The 20,456-nt window shown below is 34.8% G+C and overlaps 1 protein-coding gene across 4 annotated transcripts in view; it reads right to left on the reverse strand.

The window, feature by feature from the left end:
• Positions 1-20,456, reverse strand: part of LOC124367775 (protein sidekick) — a 452,084-nt gene that overhangs the window by 335,483 nt on the left and 96,145 nt on the right. The gene's annotated exons all lie outside the window — the stretch shown is intronic.

Below are 20,456 nucleotides of genomic sequence, written 5' to 3' on the forward strand. Positions count from 1 at the left end.
GATATAAGAAACTGTTAAAATACAAAACTACAAAACGCTTACTGTCAAAGCTCTGTCAAACGCTTCCATAGAAAAGTAATTTTCCGCTACTGCAAGCAAACTAATTGAAACACTACAATTTCTGTATCTGTGGATATTTTAAAAACTATACTTAAACCACAACATATATACTTAAACCACAACATACTATGACTTTATCGAAATAGTTTTTGGTGTTACTGGTTTGTAATTTAAAAACTTATAGATTTATTGTAAGTGAAAGATGAATTGAAATACGTTGAAACAAAACAGCTTTAGCGACAAAACTTTCACTAACACCACCATCTCAACTTTTCTACCGAGAAAATCAACTTCAAACTAAATTTTCTAAACAACTGTTCAATACAATAAATTTAAAAAAATTACCACACTCTCCAGTAACAATATTTGTAACGTTTCAACGCGTTTTATCATCAAAATTAAAATTAACACCAAAAACCACGCCATAATTAAATCATATATTTTACCTAAGACAGTTTTGCACGTCCAATTAATTTCACATTTAATTAATTTTATTTTTTTATGGCATTAACAAAAAATTATTTATGCTGTCTACCTCTGTAGCCCTGAACAGTAATATAAAGCCATACAGGCTTTCTATTCGTTAGAAAGACGTAGATCATAGTGTCATGCGTAATATAATACATTAGCGAAAATGTTAAAATGATTCAGAAACACCCTGTATAAAACGGCAATATCTGACTACCCGTGGTAGTTAACATTTTTTTCAATTTTAAAGTCCCACCACGTTGACGCAACCTGATGTCTGCGGGAAAAACACAATGTTGACGACAAAGCGGTTATTATTTCCGGCAAAGCAAGGGGCGAACTTGATGAGAACTTACTTTAGCGAACCGTCAAAGAACCCACAACCAAGAAAAACAACACTCCTAATGCACTGCACTGGAAGCAGTGTAGCCACACGTTGCTTCCGGTGAGAACAAATGAAAAGATTCCCTTTGAAAATCTAGTACAGTGTAGCCAACTGTGAATGGAGAATTGTTGAAGAAGAACGAGAAATCTCGTGTGTTGGATATCGTGAACTCGTTCTCGGCCAAGATTAGATAAGGCAGATAATTTCTTCTGCACTGTTATCAAAAAATGATACGATGCAGAAGGCTACTTCTATCATAAACGTGATATCAGTTCGCGCATCCGATGTTCAATGAATAATTCATAGAATGGCATGATTGAATAAATGTTAAAACAATAGTGTGCTATACAATTTTTAAAACTACATAACAATCTAAACATTATTTAAAATAAAGTGTAATATTGGTAACTTACTAAACGTGATTGCAATTTCCACGTTATCAGTTTCAAATTACCTGTAACAAAAATAAATCATAATTAATGTTATAGAAATAGCAAAACATTTTCAATATAAAAATATATTAAGAAACGCGTAACAAGAAATGAAAAAAAAACCTTGAGTATTAATAAAATAATTTATGCTGTATACTAAATTAAGGAAACTCTTTGTACAGAACACGTAGATCCGTTTCTATAATTTTGAGAAATTAAGCCCACTGTTAATTATTGGCCAGTGAAAAGAAAAAATCAAGTAATAATAAATCTTAAATAAATTACCCACAATTAGCAACTGTTGTATTCAGGTTTTGAATTACTTTCTATCATTCCAATAAGACTTTCTCTACCTTTTAATTGTTTTAATTAGACAATCAAGTTTGCCGTAACCGTGACCGAAAATGTTATAAAACACGAAAAGCATTTTTTAAATATGCTTTGTACTATGAATTTTACTCATTTAAAAATTACATAAAACTGGTACCATTTTATTTCTTTGTTCGCACTCGTAAGTCGTATTTGTGTTAAGTGTGGATGTGAGTAAGACCTAATTCACAGTAGGTACGTAGCCTATATAAAATTATGATTTTTTAAATATTCACATTAAAGACAAACTATTGTAATTTTTCACCGCTTTCTCAGAATAAATGACCCGCCACTGATCAGGGTGCCATTGCAGGGCCGCCAACTGTGATTTATACCAACATAAAACTGGGCTCTAAAAATACCAACTGTGCCCCAACTCAACCCCCCCCCCTCACATCAACCGTTATTACAAAGAGTTGCAGTAGTTCACGTTTAGTTCGCTGCCTACCATTGTCTCTATAATAATGTGTTTCAACAATACATCGTTATTCTTTTACAGATGATTATATCACAAACGATAAGTATTTTTTTTTTTTAATTAAACCGTATCCAAACACTACATCATAAATTTTAGTTATAAAACTGTAGACATGTTTATTAGACTAGTTTGCCATTCCAAGACCTTACAATTTGAATGTCCGCCACTTTTATACAAACAAGCGTATGACGTGGTTGCAGCAAAAAATTTAACATTTATTTAACATTTTAATATTAAAAACCTTTATACCTCTTGATTTGGATGAAGCTAACATATCGGCCATTTTATACTTATATAAAGCTCTAAAATAATTATAATTTATGTAGTATGACAAAATAATATATGCATTTGTATTTATTAACAAAAACGTCTTTACATTAATTTAGATATTTACCTAATTTGCGCGACAGAAAAAAACCAAATTAAACTATAAATGTACACACCGTGTATGTTTAGAGATAATCAAAATTGTCAGATTAACAAATGTACGGTGATGACATGTATTTCGATCACGACTGTGAAATATAGTAGGCAGTAAACAACACGGAGATAGGAAGTGAGATTATAGGAGTGGATTACTTTGTAGATAAGCGATTCACTTTCAAAAAAGAGATACTCGGTGATGGCCTATTTTAAAACGCGATTGTGAAGTACACAAATGATAAGCAACAACACGATAAGGGTGTCATTGGGGGCAATTTTGTAATCTTGTGAAGTGTTATTAGATGAGAACGTAATGATTGTACGAAACTGATAACTGATAACTTATCAGCAATCAAACTTGGCGGGCGAGGCGCTTCCCAGACTCCACTTCATTGTTACAAATTACGCCAATTAGAGTGAATGTGACATCTCTGAGAAACTTGTAAAGGAAATACATTACGTAAAGATGATAATTTTCTGTGTGTAAGTCTTATTCTTTGTCAACCCATTTAACTGACATAAAAACATGGTGTGAACTAACTTGGCCTCAATTGATGTGCAAATTACTAATGTAGTTAATATATAAACATACAAAATTTCCTGTATTTATACAACCGTTTTTCTCGTGAAATCAAAGTTTAAAATCAAAACATCATTCACAAAAACCAAGAGAGAATCCTTAACAATTCTGAAATAGTTTTTTCCTTTTATAAAAAGGTAACTGTTATTACTTTTCCTATCGACTCAGGACAAAACATGCATTTTGATGATAAGTTTAGAATATCTTCAATCGGTAAGCTTTTTTACTCCATTTAACTCCTTTATCTGTATACTAAAAGTTTGATTTCAAAACTCTTAAAATTACACAGTTTTAATTGTTAGCGGTTACAGAACATGTATTTGATGATAAGTTCAGAAAATCTTCAATCGGTAAGTTTTTTTACTCCATTTAACTCTTTTATCTGTGTACTAAAAGTTTGATTTCAAAACTCTTAAAATTACACAGTTTTAATTGTTAGCGGTTACAGAACATGTATTTGATGATAAGTTCAGAAAATCTTCAATCGGTAAGTTTTTTTACTCCATTAAACTCCTCTATCTGTGTACTAAAAGTTTCATTTCAAAACTCTTAAAATTACACAGTTTTTAATTGTTGGCGGTTATAAAAAGTTAGACTCTGACTTAGTGTAAAGTAAGAAACATTTGAATTTGATGCAAACCACAAAAACAAACATTTCTTCATAATAACTTACACAATTCCTACAAAACACTTAATTATTGAAATGATGGAAACATGAGTTTTAATCAAACAAAATAATATATTATATTATCTTTTACCTTTCAACAAAAGATAGCTACGTATAGAAACTCTATGGCACATTTACTGTAACATTTTTGAAAGTATACCGATTTGCGTGAGACAAAAATAAGTAACCACCAAAACAATATTTGTTGTATTATCGGTACTATAATATGTTAGTGACTGCCTACAACAATTTATTCTGTTATGATTAATAGTTGTCAAAGAATTGTTAAAAGCCAACATTTACTAGTTATATTTAAACGTACCTATAACATAATATTTTTTATAAATACGTCTAAATATTCACATGCAACACCAGGAAATGTCTAAAGGCATTAGAGAGCGAATATAACATGTTTGTTGTAATTTTTGACTTATACGTGTCACAACGCTTTCAAATGTTGACAACTCATTAAAATTGTTTAATTTAACATTGATTTTAGATAGGTGTTTGGACGATTTTCAACTGAGGAGGAGATCAGATTGTACATATCGAAAAGGTATTATTTTAAATATTTTTAAACCATCAATAATGAATTATTCAGCATGTTTTATGTAGACTGTTAATTGTTTCGCATAACCGTATTAAAACTATCTAATTTTTCTATTGCGTCATTGTTAAATAAACAAAAGCGTATGAAAATGATGAATTATGTTTTACTACTTAATCAGGCAAACTCGATTGTTAAACTGGAACAAGAAGGCAACACTGAAACATGACCCGTTAAATGCGCACGCATTGTATTAACGATCCCTATAATTGAGCGAATACATTAATTTAAATGGACGATGTCCATTTTAACAGAAACTATTCATTGGGGTGTTCATTAGATAATAATTTATTCCCCCTGGTTTTGTCCAGATGCAAGCCCAGGCACCGCATTCAATGTATTATTGTTCCACCATAATCAATGCAAAACTCGTTACCTATTGACGCCAACATTCGTAATTAATAGTGCTAGACGTGATTTAGTGGAATTCGATGTATCTGACTTCTGCTGCACGGTGCGACATATTTATTACACACGTGACTGCCTCTATAGTATTAGCAAATAAGGATTGCGCCTGAAGGACTAGGTAGTCGCCTCGCACTCAAGAGCCCTGAGGGTTTGGGCCTGCAATTTTCCGTCGTGGGTTGTTCAATAAGGCGAAGTTTGCTCTTCAGTTGATTTGCGACCTCTGTCAGGGAAAAACTGAAATAATGACATTTAGTGTTCCTTGGTGTAACAGTGATTTTGAGAGAGGTGCACCGTGGATTGTTGCTGACAGTTCCAACAGTTATAACGAAAATATCTTCCTGGTGTGTTTAAATGAATATTAAATGGTAAACTAAAATATTGGGTGCCCCATTATTAAAAAAAATAAAAATGTTTAGTGAATTCCAGCATTTGATAGCAGATTTAGAGTATTACATATTTTAACCTCATAATTTCGTTAAGAAGATGATAATTCAATTTTGTAATAAATCAATAATTAACATAAAACAAACATTATCATCAAACTACTGAGAAGAGGAGTTTCGCGTTCCAGCCGTTGTGGTGGTAGAATTAATGAGTTTGTTAAAAATGTCTCCAGGACAACTTTCTTGCTAATGCAATTCAAACGGAAATTACGTTAAATAAAATGAAAATTAATGAAAGGGCCGAGTATTGTACCCATACTAATGTTTCTTTAAAGTTCACCCAAAATTCGATGTTGCGGATAACAAAAAAACGCTCCTTTCCTGGCAGACGTTACAGAATAATTAGCAATTGCAGTACGTTTCCTGCTAGAGTAGACCGCACGAAAATAGTACGATGGTGACTGGTGCGTCTGAACCCTCCCTCCCCCTCCAACCAGCGTTCAAACACTGTTGCCAATTTTATGCGTATGGGACATTACTAATCCGTCTCATCAACTGTTACAGACTCTGATGGTCTTCGTCAACAAGGTACCTGATGGTGCTAACCAAGCAGGATCCAGATTAGCCCGCTTTCATGTCTCTTGCTCCACTTCTTCGCCGCTCTTCAGCAGTTACTGGCTCCAAGCTCCTCCTTTACACCTTGGTCATATGGCCATCATCACTACGCCCTGTGTGGTATAAGCAGCTGACTGCTACCCCTAGGAAACAGCTCAAATCATTCCAACAAAGGGCTGTTCGTTTCAGGGCTGGATTTGAATATGGACTGAATGGGATATAGCTCAGGGCCGCAGAATTCACGGGGGGGGGGGCAAATTTTGATAAAAAAGTAAATAATCCAATTATTCCAAAAGTTACAAATATGTAAAAAAATTACTTGTAATAAATAATAATTTGCTACTTTCTTTTCATGATTTTTTTTGTAATTTTGCCAGTTGATAAATATTCTGACATCTCATATTTTATGGTAAAAACAATAACTGAAACTATAAGAAGCGTAACTTCAATGTTGACAATTCAGCCTATTTAATTTGAGTTTTATTAGAATCTTAGGGTGGCCGCCGACGTCGCGTCGACCCACCGCGGTACCAAGGTAGCCCTACATGGTTGGTGGGGGGGGGGGGGCAAATTGTAGGTAGCCCAGGGGCGGCAAATCTTCAAATCCGCCTCTGGTTCGTTTCTTATCTGGAACCCCTTGGTTTGATCGTAACACTGTCATGATGCGCTCCCTTGCATCCCGACGCTGGGCGACTACATCAAAGTGCAAGCTCAGTACCACTTCGACACGGATGATTCCTCGGAGTTTAAATGTATCGGGACCTGGACCTCATGTGAGGGCCCTGCTCCATTGCACAACCTGAGACGCCCCAGGGCACTGCTGGTTGACCCTCCCTAGGCCCTTGACTCATCTAAACAACGCCTCAAGCTCCGCCAACCATGTTGTTTATCTACTTGTTATCGACTTGACTCCAATAACTACACTTCAGCACTGTGCCATTCTCCCCCACCACTAAAGTGCATGCTGAAAAACACTGATGCTTTACTCTCTAGCAGTCATTGGGACAATTGTTTCAGAAGCTGCTCCGAGGAGAACCACCCCGTATTTCACGGCTTAGTTCGGGTCAACAGTTACGATAAACAAACATTATCAGCTGTTACCGTACTCAAATATGCGTACATTTGATTTTTTTTGTCTGTTTTGCAAGTACGTACATCAAGCATCTTTATGAAAACACTGGTTATTGCATTAAACACGCCATAAACAAAAAAAGCTTGTGGTCGGCAGCGATACGGCAACACCGCCTCAAATGTCACCGGACTACTTTCGTGCGGGTTACTATAGTGTGGTAAACATGTTCAAGCATAGAACGTCAAAGTCGATTACTTGTCCCCTCACTAGAAGTCACGTGGGGGGTCCCCGACCCCGGGCTGTGGTTGGCTCCTGTTACGTGGTCTGCGTGTAACTTATCTCCTCCAGTGATAACGGCCACCAGCAGGCTCCAGTTCTCCAGCACAGCACTCCAGCCTTATCTCTGTACACTACAGGCCTGCCTCATGATCCACCAGCTTGTCCGTCTTAGCATTTACTCGGCTCTCGTTCAACTTTCAGTACTGTCGGTGTGTTTATAAATTATAACACCTGAATAATTGTAACATGTGTCTCAGATGTAACAACCGTGAACAGATTGTATTTCTAAAAAAAAAGCGCTTGCATGGTGAAATCATAGGGGAGTAGCTAGCTACCAGGCTCGTAAAATGGTGATGTGAACGTTATGATAGGATATATCTCTTGGTACTGGATCTGACAGGTGTTCACACGTGATTGGCACATTGTGAACGTTGTCGAGGCAGCACCACGAAATTCTTCCACCAAGGAGGAACCCCTGCGCCCCTCAAAAAAATTAAAAAAAGGTGACGCAGTTCAGTTAGTGTTTCCCTCTTATTTTCTTTCAGATGTAGCGATAATTAACATACAGATTGTATAAGATAAAACCGTAAGACAGTCCTTTTTATTTAAAGGAAAATTGTAAACAAAAACAAGGTATATTCGTTAGGACCTTATTTGTTAAATAAATTTGTTAAGTAACTTTAACAAATATAAAGCGATTTTAGTGATAATTTAAGATATTTTATGAACGAATCTCTTTAAAATATTTTATACCATTTTAGTGGGAACATTCTCCAAGTAAAAAAACTTAGAAAAATGAAATTTTAACGCTATAAAACTGATTTTCTCACTAATACTATCAGCTCATTTAAACTGAATGTTCATACTAGGAGAAATATAATTACTATGGTACACTTAGAGATATTCCGTAGGAAATTACACTAATTAATCTATGGCCTTTGATGAAAACCATAAAACATTAAAGACACAATTACACAGAACATCATTGATTGTATAAATGCATGTTATACAAAAATCAATGCAATAAAATAGTAATAGTAATTACGGTAAAATAAAGGTAAGTAATTACAAAACTTATAAGCTAGCGTAGCTGGTGATCCAACTTTATGAATAATGTATAATGTGTGACGGTCGCGGTCATAGGCCCAATCAGGACAGTTTCGATTTCCTATACCTGTATCACTGTGATTGGGGACTGCAGAGTTCTGTATTATCACAAACTCTATTAGTATATACGTATTAGTTATACACCTGCTGAAAATTACAATTATGAATTTTATTGTGACTATTCAAATAAGAGATCACTGCGTGGTTAACGTCATTATCCCCTTATAATAAATAAGACCGTTAAGATACGTATAAACACTGACTTCCAGTATATTTCTTAAAAATTCAGCTTTTGTTGTTTTTTTTGGGTATTTGAAATTATCTTATAACAACATGACAAACTTCAAGATATTAGAATATCAAGGTGGTGTTGGCAATTATTTAAGCAAGAATAAATATTGCTTTTATGTCGTACTATTCAAATAAGAGATCACTGCGTGGTTAACGTCATTATCCCCTTATAATAAATAAGACCGTTAAGATACGTATAAACACTGACTTCCAGTATATTTCTTAAAAATTCAGCTTTTGTTGTTTTTTTGGGTATTTGAAATTATCTTATAACAACATGACAAACTTCAAGATATTAGAATATCAAGGTGGTGTTGGCAATTATTTAAGCAAGAATAAATATTGCTTTTATGTCGTTGTTCCCATATATTTTTGAATTATCCAAACAGACAGAGAAATTCGAAGTTTAAACAGAATTAAAATGTTTTGTAAAGTAAACCTTTTTTGCTGTACTCATACAATAATAAGGAGTAATAACTGCTGATTTTGTAACTAAAATACAATCCTTGGAATCAGCCAGAAAGTCAAAATAAATAAATTATTATTGAAATTTTAAAACATTTTTAGAAAAAGATTTCTTAGAGATCGTTGCGCGTTGCACAAACCTTCCACAAAGCCGTTAATTAAGTAATTAAGCGTTCTTATAATGTATTCAGTATGAAGGTTTTGACCAGTGTTTGATATTATTGTTATGGAGAGATCGTTCGTTTAACAAGGTTATGTGCCTTGCTCTCCACCTCCCTAGGTGGCCGAAATATGTCACCTGTGTAGCAGATTTGCTGAAATCTATAACTACTTAGCAAACACCCAGAAATTCAAATTTGAAAATTTATACATGTTGAAGAAGTATGAACCATGGCGTCTTTCAGGATGGAGGTGTGCTTCTTTTGTTTTGACTTTGTTTAGTCTCTTCAGTCATAGACTGGTCTGAAGACCACTATGAGACAACGTTAAATGTGAAGGAAATTGATGTCGTTTCGTTAATAACAATCACAATTCACTGGGCGGTACGAGCGTTCGACTCGCTTTTACATACTCCTTCCGTCTGGAGTGCCCTATTTTCAAAATTTCACGAGACTATTCACACTACCTCAAAATGTATAAATTGTTATCCTACGCTGCCTGGACTGCAGCAAAAGGCCGTTCGACCTTGATCAATTGAGAACTTATAAACAATACATGGTCTATAACAGTGGCAAGGTCACAACTAGTTCTTTGAAAGAACATTCTCTGGAATATCCCTTTTGAACAAGTTTTACACCAGTAGGGGATTAGGCCATAATGTAGCAGTGCCTACGTCAACCATTTACGAGGCATGTTTTACAATTAAAAACACAAGTTAGAAACTGTAGTTCAAAATGTTGTACAGGAGTTTTTAGGCATCTGGGTTACCCTTCGTCTGAATTTCCGAGGTGGATTCCGTAGACGGTCTAATCATCAACTAAACAGCATGGGTAGATTGTTTACTAGGGATGCGAGGTCATGGTTTTGTTAAGTTGCCCTCATCGAATAAAATACCTTCCTATCAGAGAATACAACGGGAAGAAGCATGTAGATGTAAAGTGTCCTAAAGGTTGTCATGTATTGGAGATTATCGCTTGTTTCACAAAGCCATTAAGCGTCCATATGATGTATTTAGCACAAGGTGGCGATTTTCTCCTGGACTGCAGCAGAAGATCGTTTGACCATGATGATTCATAAACCAGATACAGTTTATAAAGCCGCGTCAAGACTAGATTCACCGAGGCAGGTCAGCTGTGTCACTGGGATTCTACGGGGAGATACTGTGTTAAGTGATTTGTACGCTGCGAAGAATCGCAAGCGCTCTGGGTAGCTTCGATCGTATGTTTCGTACTGACGCAAATACCATCGTATACTCATCGTGCTTGATTGATTCATGACGATGCCACGGTTTGTCTGGTTGCTTCAAGGAATAACCTCTCTAGAGTTCGATGCAGTATGAATTTTTCAAAATGGAACAAACTAACCACCAGAGCTACGGGAGCTGCAGTGAGCCACTAATTCTCTATGTGACTGTTGGGTAAATTATAGAGGGTCAGTGTTGTATTGCTTGTCACAACGCTCGTTCCGTCATTTCAATCATTATCCTGTTCCCGATGCAGAAAGTGGACCACCCAACGTTTATCCACAACTAAATGATGAGATGCAAGGCACCAACTGTGTAGCTCTCCACCAGCTGCCATCACAGGTTGGTGTCAGGTTAATCAATCAGCTTCTGGAATCCATCAAAAGGTCGACCTCATTAATCACTTTAAACCTGGTTTAAATTGCCGGCTAGCGACTGTTTCCCGGAAGCACGTCGCAACTTAGAACCAATAACGTGTTAGAATCAAATTTTCTCTACGAATGTTAGAATGTACGAATGTTAGCTCTTAAGCTTTGAACTGTGAGCAGGAAAAAGTGTTAGAAGACAAAGCAATTAATGTTTTATCTCTAAAAGGGCTCTGTTTCTTTTGGTGATACACAGATCAATATTCGAGAGCCCACAAGCATTCTTTCGTATTATTTCAAAATTATAATCCACAATTCATTTAGAAAAAATTGTAACCCTCTTTATACACGCAGTTGTATTTTCTTTTCCTGTAACAACAATACATCAGATTTTCCCCTTGTCTGTAGTTGTGCCAAAGTTCTGTACTTCTGCAACTACTCAACACAGAAAAATATAAAAATGTATAATAAAATTTAGAATTTTTTTCTTATGGCTAAACAGACACATACATAAATGCATGCACATTAAAGGCCTTTACATATTTACAAAACCTTCAGTTTTAGTAACCATCCTATCCTCTAGAACACGTTTTAATAGTTTCCAATAATACATACAGGGTGTTCAAAAAAGGATGTCACAAACTTTTTTGGCTGATAATAATCATAATTTCAAACAAAAACTGTCATACAGACATAGGTCAAGAAATGTCTCGATTAGCTGCTAGCCATAATTTTAAATTGTTAATAACGTCAATTATTTAAGAAATGTCATTACAATTCCAACGGTACTTTTTCCAACGAAATCCGTCAGTGCATAAGCGAACACGTCCACTTTAAACGTACGCTTGCACAAGCCGGGAGAACAAAACATTTTGTACTTTCATATGCATCAGCTGTTTTACATAAGTTTAAAGAATTTTAAAAGATACCGTGGTTAGAAAGGAGACGGCAATATCACTCAAATAATATTACATAAAAATTCAATTATCTCGAAATCCAATACAGTAAATAAGTTGTTACGCATGTTGTTTAAATTTCATGAAAACACTTCACAGTAAAAAAGGAACAGAGCAATCGGATAATTCAGGTAGGGTGATTGAAACAAATGTAGTAAAGCCACAAGATGTAATTTTACGACTATGAAGAGCTTGAGGTAGACGTACCCAAGAAGACAGCGGTATTGCAGCGATATAACCGACTTGAGATGAAATACCTCGGGGACAGTTATTCCGAGACGGAGAGCGGATCGTCTGCGCACTTTGGAGTCGGTGACCGGTCCAGCCAGATGTACATAGGTGAACAACAAAGCAATGGCCGCTGGCAAACTTTCAACTCAAGGTCACTACATAAATATCCCAGTAATTGTACAGGAATCTTGAGCTACCGGTGGAGGGGGGGAGGGAGTGGTTACTACTGGGGAAACTTGTACTGGAAATTTCGTCATCTCAGTTATCAATACCATAGTAACTACTACCGGCTATCTTTATTTTAGCCTCATAATAACAATTCAATTTTTTTTAATTTTGTCATTATTTCTAATCGTAGAGTTATGGGAAATGTTGTATTTTACATATATGACTACAATACAAACCCAAAATCCTTTTTGCTTTTTATATTTTCTTTCTGAAAAAATCAACTTTTTCCTAAACTTAATTATTGAAATATCCAAAACGTATACATTTTTCGACAACGACTTAAAGGAGTTTTGATGCGTATTAACCATATCTTCAAAATGAGACATCTCCCTATAATTCTTCGACCAAAAATAAAGGATAAAAAAGTGTTTGAAGTTGAGAATATTCTTGGGAGTCAAAGTCGAGGCCGTTTCACTACTTCACGCATGCACTACTGTAAGCGAGTCACGAGATGATCCCGATCTCTTTGCATGTCGGCAAATTGAAGGCGCAAATCACCTCTCTTAAGACTAACACTGTAATCGTGCGCACTAATGTTGCAGACGTAATTACAGATGTAAGTGCCTGCAAAATAAGATGATGCCACTACAATACACAGGGGTCATCTCGTGACTCGCGTTAAGTATTTTGCAGTATTCCATAACAATACAAACAAACAAAATTTATAATTATTATTTATTTTTATATTTGAAGTGAGAACTTTAGTTAAGAGAAAGTTTGTCTGCACACAAAAAGTGAATAAAATATTATCTTAGTCATATGTGTTTATAAACAGACTAGCAGTTACCCGCGTCTTCGCCCGTAATTTCGTGTATGAAACCTTCTGGTTCGAGTGAATTATATTTCTGACGCGCCAATGTTGAGTTTTCCTTAACAATATCAACAAATCAATATATTGGTTGTCGTTTTACCAATATCAAGAAAATCTGTCAAAAAAGTGTACATTTATGGTCATTGTAATTCACTCTGGTCTTCGCATTTTTTGTTCCATAGCTGATTTTGCCTGGTTTCCCGATCAAGTATATATATACACACATACACAGGACAGGAAATTCTTCTTTCAAAAGACAACTATGATGAGTTTTATAACAGAGTTTAAGTTTGTATTAAAAGTTAGATAGTAACTTTTGTCTTTTACATCTACATTACATTACTGATAAGCACTACATACTTTTTCGAAAATGTATAACTAAAAGTATTGTTTATTGAAACTATTAATTTTCTTATATGGACACTTCCTTACTCTATTATGACTGTTTAGCGGAGAGCGGTTGCATAAAAGGTTGATTGATATAAGAAGAGACGTCTAAATGCTAAAAAAAATTGTTATTGTGGGTTATTCTTTGGAGATGCATGCCATCGCGGACTTTTTTGTAGGCCTTTTTGAACCGTACAATGCCGTAGTACATTATTTTGTTACAAGTCGTAGAATTAACATTGATTGTGTTAAAAAATATCAATTTCAGCATTATACAACTTTTCTGATTAATATACTGATGTATTATACCTAGGAACTTGCCCTAGTTCATAACGAAACCAACTGTGGAAACCGTATCAAAATCCGTTGAGCAGTTAAACTTGATGCACAAACAGACCGACAGAAAAAGCGTCTTTTATTTATACTATGTATGTATAATACTTTCATTTAATTGTAGAGATATAACTATGAAAAGTCCCATTAAAAATTAAACAAATAATTATTATATTTATAATTTATGAATAGTATAATCTAATAAACAAGAGAATTTACGATTTTTACATACCAATTAAATATAATATAAGAGTCTCAATAACATTTTACATTGTATAAAAAGTAAAAATAAACAAATAAACAAGAATATATTAGTTTAAAATTATGTCCAATCCAAATCAAATTCTTTACGCAGTACCTAATATATAATAGTATTTTGGTTATTTCGCTTCGGGGTATATACGAGGTTAGGCTTAATTCTACACTAAAGCAGTCACTGCATTGTTTAATTTTTAAGTTATGAATAATACATGCAAATAGATGAACCATTATTACGATTTATTATACATTAATTTAAAATCGTGCCAGTGCAAAAGTTAATTAAACTGTTGTGACTAAGTTAAAGATAACATTTTTTAATTACTTAGACTTTTTTATTGAAATATTTCCTTCAACGTAATTAACAGTTTATTATGAACTATAAAGATAATCCCGTATAATTAGAGCATAGCATCTCTTGTTGAGTTAAAATTATAATAGCGAATTTGAAGACGTTATTAGCCGGTTATTATCAAGTAGAAGATGGGAGGTGCAGAGTGAGTATAAAAACACAATCCTCACATTGGCGGAGTATAGAACTAATTAACTTGGACTAAACCCTGCACTTCTTCAGGACCTAAGCACAATTAATTGAAATCACGATAACACACAAGAAATTAATTGTCAACAACAAGAAATTAGTCGTGACTGGTTGCTAATCCCTACAAACCTTGAGAGAACAAATATTTTCAATTCGATTTTATAAGTTGAGATAATAAATGCGTCCATGGACCTCAAATAAATCTGCAAAATTCTATTACGTGGATTAAGAAAATGATCGTACTGTGTTTATAATGATGTTCTTACCTAAATATACAAATTAGCAAATAACATTCCAATGAACAATATTTTTATATCCTATCTAGTTTAGTTTAGCATTTGGCTGTATGTATGCCCTTAGCATAAACATTTATATTCCAAATGGGTTTAACTTAATATGATGTGATTTTGCATGATTATTTTTGTTATAAAGAATTACATACACGTATTGAAGACTTAAAATCAACAAAAAACTATTATAACACGATTTTTTGTGTTGAGTATACGCAAGTTTTTCCGTAATTTAACATGTTCTTTGCTTAACAATGATTTTTGCCAAAGCAATGTGTTAATAATTATCAGTGTACAATTAGTTACATCTAAAAAAACACAAAAATGTGTTACTTTGTAAGCGACGCATTGTAAAATGAAACCAACAAACGTGGTATATTTATTTTGTTAGTTTTCCTGTTTAATACAAATCAAATGTTTAATATCGTATCTTTTTCCGAAATACGTAGAAAAAATGTTGGTTTTGAACAAAACAAGGTTTTAATGACACAAATAATCAATGCCTAATTACAATACTGAAATGTAATCCGACATTATTAAACCAAGGCAGCAAAGAGACATATGTACGTAACTCAAAGCGAAACAGCACTATTATGTTCATGGGAGGTTTTTCGCTTTGATGTAAAGAAACTGTTCAGCACCTTTCATGGTACAAAAACATCCCGTATTAATTGTAGCAGCCGATTGTTCTTTCCATAATTACTTAAATCCAGCAATTAAAATGAAAGCAACGTAGAAAAAAAAATCTTTACACTAGTGCAACAACGTATTTGTATAACTAGTTAGTTTTTTAAGTCACTCATTACCACATCAACGAGATTTTTAGACACTACGACACCAAAGAGGCTATCTGTTATCAGCTCCATTGACCTTGGGTCACCACAAAATTGCCCCGTTAACAGACTTGTGCTCTGGCCGATAATATTAACATCGATGTTTAACTATTCAGTTGCCGAGATCACTCAATACCACATCACCGAGATTGTTAGACTCTACGACACCAAAGAGGCTATCTGTTATCAGCTCCATTGACCTTGGGTCACCACAAAATTGCCCCGTTAACAGACTTGTGCTCTGGCCGATGATATTAACATCGATGTTTAACTATTCAGTTGCCGAGATCACTCAATACCACATCACCGAGATTGTTAGACTCTACGACACCAAAGAGGCTATCTGTTATCAGCTCCATTGACCTTGGGTCACCACAAAATTGCCCCGTTAACAGACTTGTGCTCTGGCCGATGATATTAACATCGATGTTTAACTATTCAGTTGCCGAGATCACTCAATACCACATCACCGAGATTGTTAGACTCTACGACACCAAAGAGGGTATCTGTTATCAGCTCCATTGACCTTGGGTCACCACAAAATTGCCCCGTTAACAGACTTGTGCTCTGGCCGATGATATAAACATCAATATTCCTGCCTCCATCACTTGATGACAGTCACTTTATGTAGTTGTTTGCAACAGCTGCAGTTATTATCCGGTTTCGATTGACTGAGTTTGGACTATACCACAACAGTAGTTGTCGAGCAGTAGTTGTATGCCATAAGATGTCAAAAAATAAGCGACGGTTTGTGCTATTGCAATTCGCTTGAAGGTGGACCATTAACATAAAGGCTGCCTTAGAAGTACTCACCTAGAATGTTAAAATTGCACCATGGTCGCCTCTCGTTCGGTGTCTGAGATAACTATTATTTCATGGCCGTGAGTTTATTAATTCAAATTTAAGTTAAATCTATTTCTGAATTATTCTCTTATCGTATACTTTACGTGCGGCACAAAACCTTCACAATGCACGTGGAAAATAAAACTAAAGTTTCGATTTTAGTATTAAAAAAAATGCGACGTTTCGAAATATAATGTCCGCTCTCTTCTTCAGGCGAATATTATAATAACACAAAATCAACACGTATTCGTTACAGTAACAAAACTTTCGCGGATGGTGCGAACTCAGCTATCATTATAGTTACGATAGCTATTCGATTAGTTCAACGGCGATAGAATGTATGGTTTGGGGGGGGTGGAGGAGTTGTAACAGTAGAAAACAATAACTGCAAGTTATTTATCTTGGATTTATAAAAAAATGGATTGATCGCTGCGAAGTAATGGCCAAACTTTTTCCATCCTTCACAGGTCTGTTGTATGAACGTGGTCAACTTGGCTTCAGACTTTGGTTCATTTACGAAAATGAATTGAACCAGTGTCATTTAATTTAAATGAATACCACTTATTAATTAATTACTGGCAAATTTTACGCAGGAGTATCTTTACAAGAATATCGACAACAACTTTCTAACACCTATTTTGTTTGGAAACTATTGTTGGATGTTCATTAAAGGTATAAAGTTAAACATGTACCCCTTAAATAAACTGTTTAGGTTGGTAAAATGAATAATGTGATGATAATTGCTACCGAAAGGGTTTTGTATTCCTTACATTGTTGAGTAAAATATCACGAACTCTTTCTTATAAGTAATAATTATTTTACCTTAAAATCTGATTTTCAAAATATTTAGTCTTGTGATGTTTAAGGTTTCAACGTATATTTACCCCTAGTGAATTGATTAGTTTGTTGCATGTTCAACTCTGTAATAATTACCAATTCCATACACACGTTTTACATACTTTCAAAATTATTAAACTAGAAATATTAGTTAAATCTATAAAAAGTATATTATATTTAACTATGAAACTGTGCAAATTTGTTTAATTTGTGAAAAATACATTACGACCAAATATTCTGTTTTTATAGTGTTATTTTCTAAAATTTAAGACAGATTAATTGATTTAGTACCACTAGTGAATTACAACATATTTCAATATTAATTGAGACCTTTCAAAATCGAGGATACCATAGTCAGGCAACTTCAAAAATGAATAAATATTTATATTTTTCTAAACAATAAGTACAAAAATAACATATGATGGATTTGGAAAAACGGTTAGCCAGTATAAGATATTTAAATATAATCATTACATTTTAATTTTCTTATGAATTGTGATGAGGGTAGAATTGAATTTTCAAAGGTCCGTCTTAATTATTAATAAGTTTTTCATTATTTATGTTATGTAAAATGTTTCCCAGGTATTCAAGTGCGTTGTGTTTGTAACTTCTTTTAATAATCATAACTTTTTATTACAGATGATGTGTCCAGATTCAATAAAAAAAGGTTTTTTAATATCGTGTCTTCATATTCCTTTTTGTTTGGCCAATGTACAATTTCTCACAGTCGTCGCAGAGTTATTGATGTAAACCAGTCAGATATTGACGTGTAATAAATGTGACAAACCTGTATAGTATATAGTACAAGGTTAATTGATGTTAAAAACGACGATAATGAATCAACATCAATGAAGTCAAATTAGGAACATTAAGCATCAACATCACTTCCTCGGATGATTTTTACTATTAGATAATATAAAATCGTATTCTGATTATCACTATCAAACACCTACAAATTAAATTCAATCAAACCGTTTATTACAGAAATACTTCATACAGATGTTAATTACAATTTTCATCTGTTGCACGGGTTATTATCATCGTAACTGAATTGTAAAGCGGCCGTTGTGTATGGAATGCACACAACACTTCTACAAGCGGATAATAAACAAGGGGCCTGGAGTGGTTTCACTAATGAAAACAGCGACTTAGCGTGGGGAGTCCAGATACAACGATATAAATCAAGAGCTATTTTACCGCTTTAGGGGAGCAAAGCGTCGCGACGGGGTAAGAGAGCGAGAGGGCGAACAATCTCTCTGACAATTAGCGCCCTCTCGCCGTTTAATTCCGCACTAACACGCTTCTCCTCTAGGTAGATAAGATAACGACTCTCTAGCTCCCGATTATTTCTTATCGCCGTTAATCTTTCAATAGAGTTTATTTATTTATACCCACTTAGATTGCATTGATAAAACAACACTAATGCTTAGATAAGAAGTCGCATACGTAGATAACATTGTAAACCATGATTATTTAAACAAACTTGAAGGTAAAGTGAAACATTAAAGGTGAAACAGAGTTCATTGTTATTAAAAACCTTAGTCGCAAATATTCAGATATGTTGTTATGGAAATTACTGTATAAATAATGCACAATACTTCAATGTATAAAAATGTTTAAAGACACGTGAATATTTAAAAATAATATCTTAGGTTAACAACCCAAAACGTTCAGGATGATTGTCTTAAATTCACACTTAAATTGTGTCACCGTAAATTTGAAACTTAACGAATGATAAAATACTGTATATTACCCGAAAAAACTAGAATTAGTCCAATACCGTAGTGGTACTGAGTAAAAGACTCTCATTTTGGCCTACTTCAAACCAAGTAAGAGAAAAGGCTTTGATTTCAGCTCCAAAATTGTTATTACTAATCCAACAACCTTTGTGCACGAATTTGATTTTGTAAACATAACGTTGTTATCTTTGTACTGCAAGTCCGTAAATTTGGTGCATTACCGAAAAAGTCAGTGGGGACGAAGTTCGCCCTATTTTGTTAAAAGGTCTTTGTAACTATAATATTAGGCACTGACCTTAGGGGCAGTTTGCTCTTCTGGTTGGTACAGTCCAAATCCATCTGTGATTAATAAAGCAATACAACAGACTATCGAAGGATCCGACAAAACTACAAAGAAAGAGCGAATGCCTAGATGGACAGAAAGACACATGGTTGGACGGCCCTTTGACCTTTCGGCCCCAAAATCAGTAGAGATGTTCCTTGGGCCAAGAAGAGCCTACTGGTATATAATAAGTTTAGAGTTTCTTGGACCATGAGAGATTCCGTGTTTCTAGAGACTAAAAGTTATCACACAATCCAATCGGTTGGACGAAAACTCCATTGTAAGGTCATGCCGGATGTCCATCAATCTAAATATCATTCCCCCATAACAATGACAGACAAATAAAACTGGTCTAGAAAATACAAGAATTCCTCTAAATCCTCAAGTGCATGCTCTGTACCCTAGAATGGGTGGAACAGACCCAGACACACCGACCTGAGCCTAGCAACCTTGTCAGGAATCTGTTACATGACTGCAGTGTGAAAGTAGGCATGACTCCCCCCCCCCCCACGGCGACTCCAAGAGTAGCGGCTGGAGCGCCCTCTCGCAGACGTAACTAAAGTAACTAACAGGTTTGGCGGCATCCGCTACCTCCGGAGCAGGCTGCAAAGTTCAAAGATCATCATATAACTTCCAGTGCCACGATAAACATTTCTCCACATCTTTAACGGAGACAGACAAATACTTGTGCACCACGAACATAAATTTGTTACTTTTCCATCACGTGACTTTCGACGTAACATTCTAGATTTGTTTGGTAACAAAACGACGAGTCGACAATCAGCGAGTGACAACGAAGAGGAATGCTGATTCTCCAATTTTACAATGGTAGATATTTGCTATCTCGCCACGTTCACCTCTCTGTCTGCTGTCACATGTCAACCTTTGCTTTTCTTCTCGTTAAATTGATTCCGTGATGAAAACAAATTGATTGAATCATCTTCGACTGATGCAACTGATTATTAAATAACAACATATACGCCATTCTTTGT

This window comes from Homalodisca vitripennis, chromosome 8, assembly GCF_021130785.1.
Source record: "Homalodisca vitripennis isolate AUS2020 chromosome 8, UT_GWSS_2.1, whole genome shotgun sequence".
NCBI classification, from domain to species: Eukaryota; Metazoa; Arthropoda; class Insecta; order Hemiptera; family Cicadellidae; genus Homalodisca; species Homalodisca vitripennis.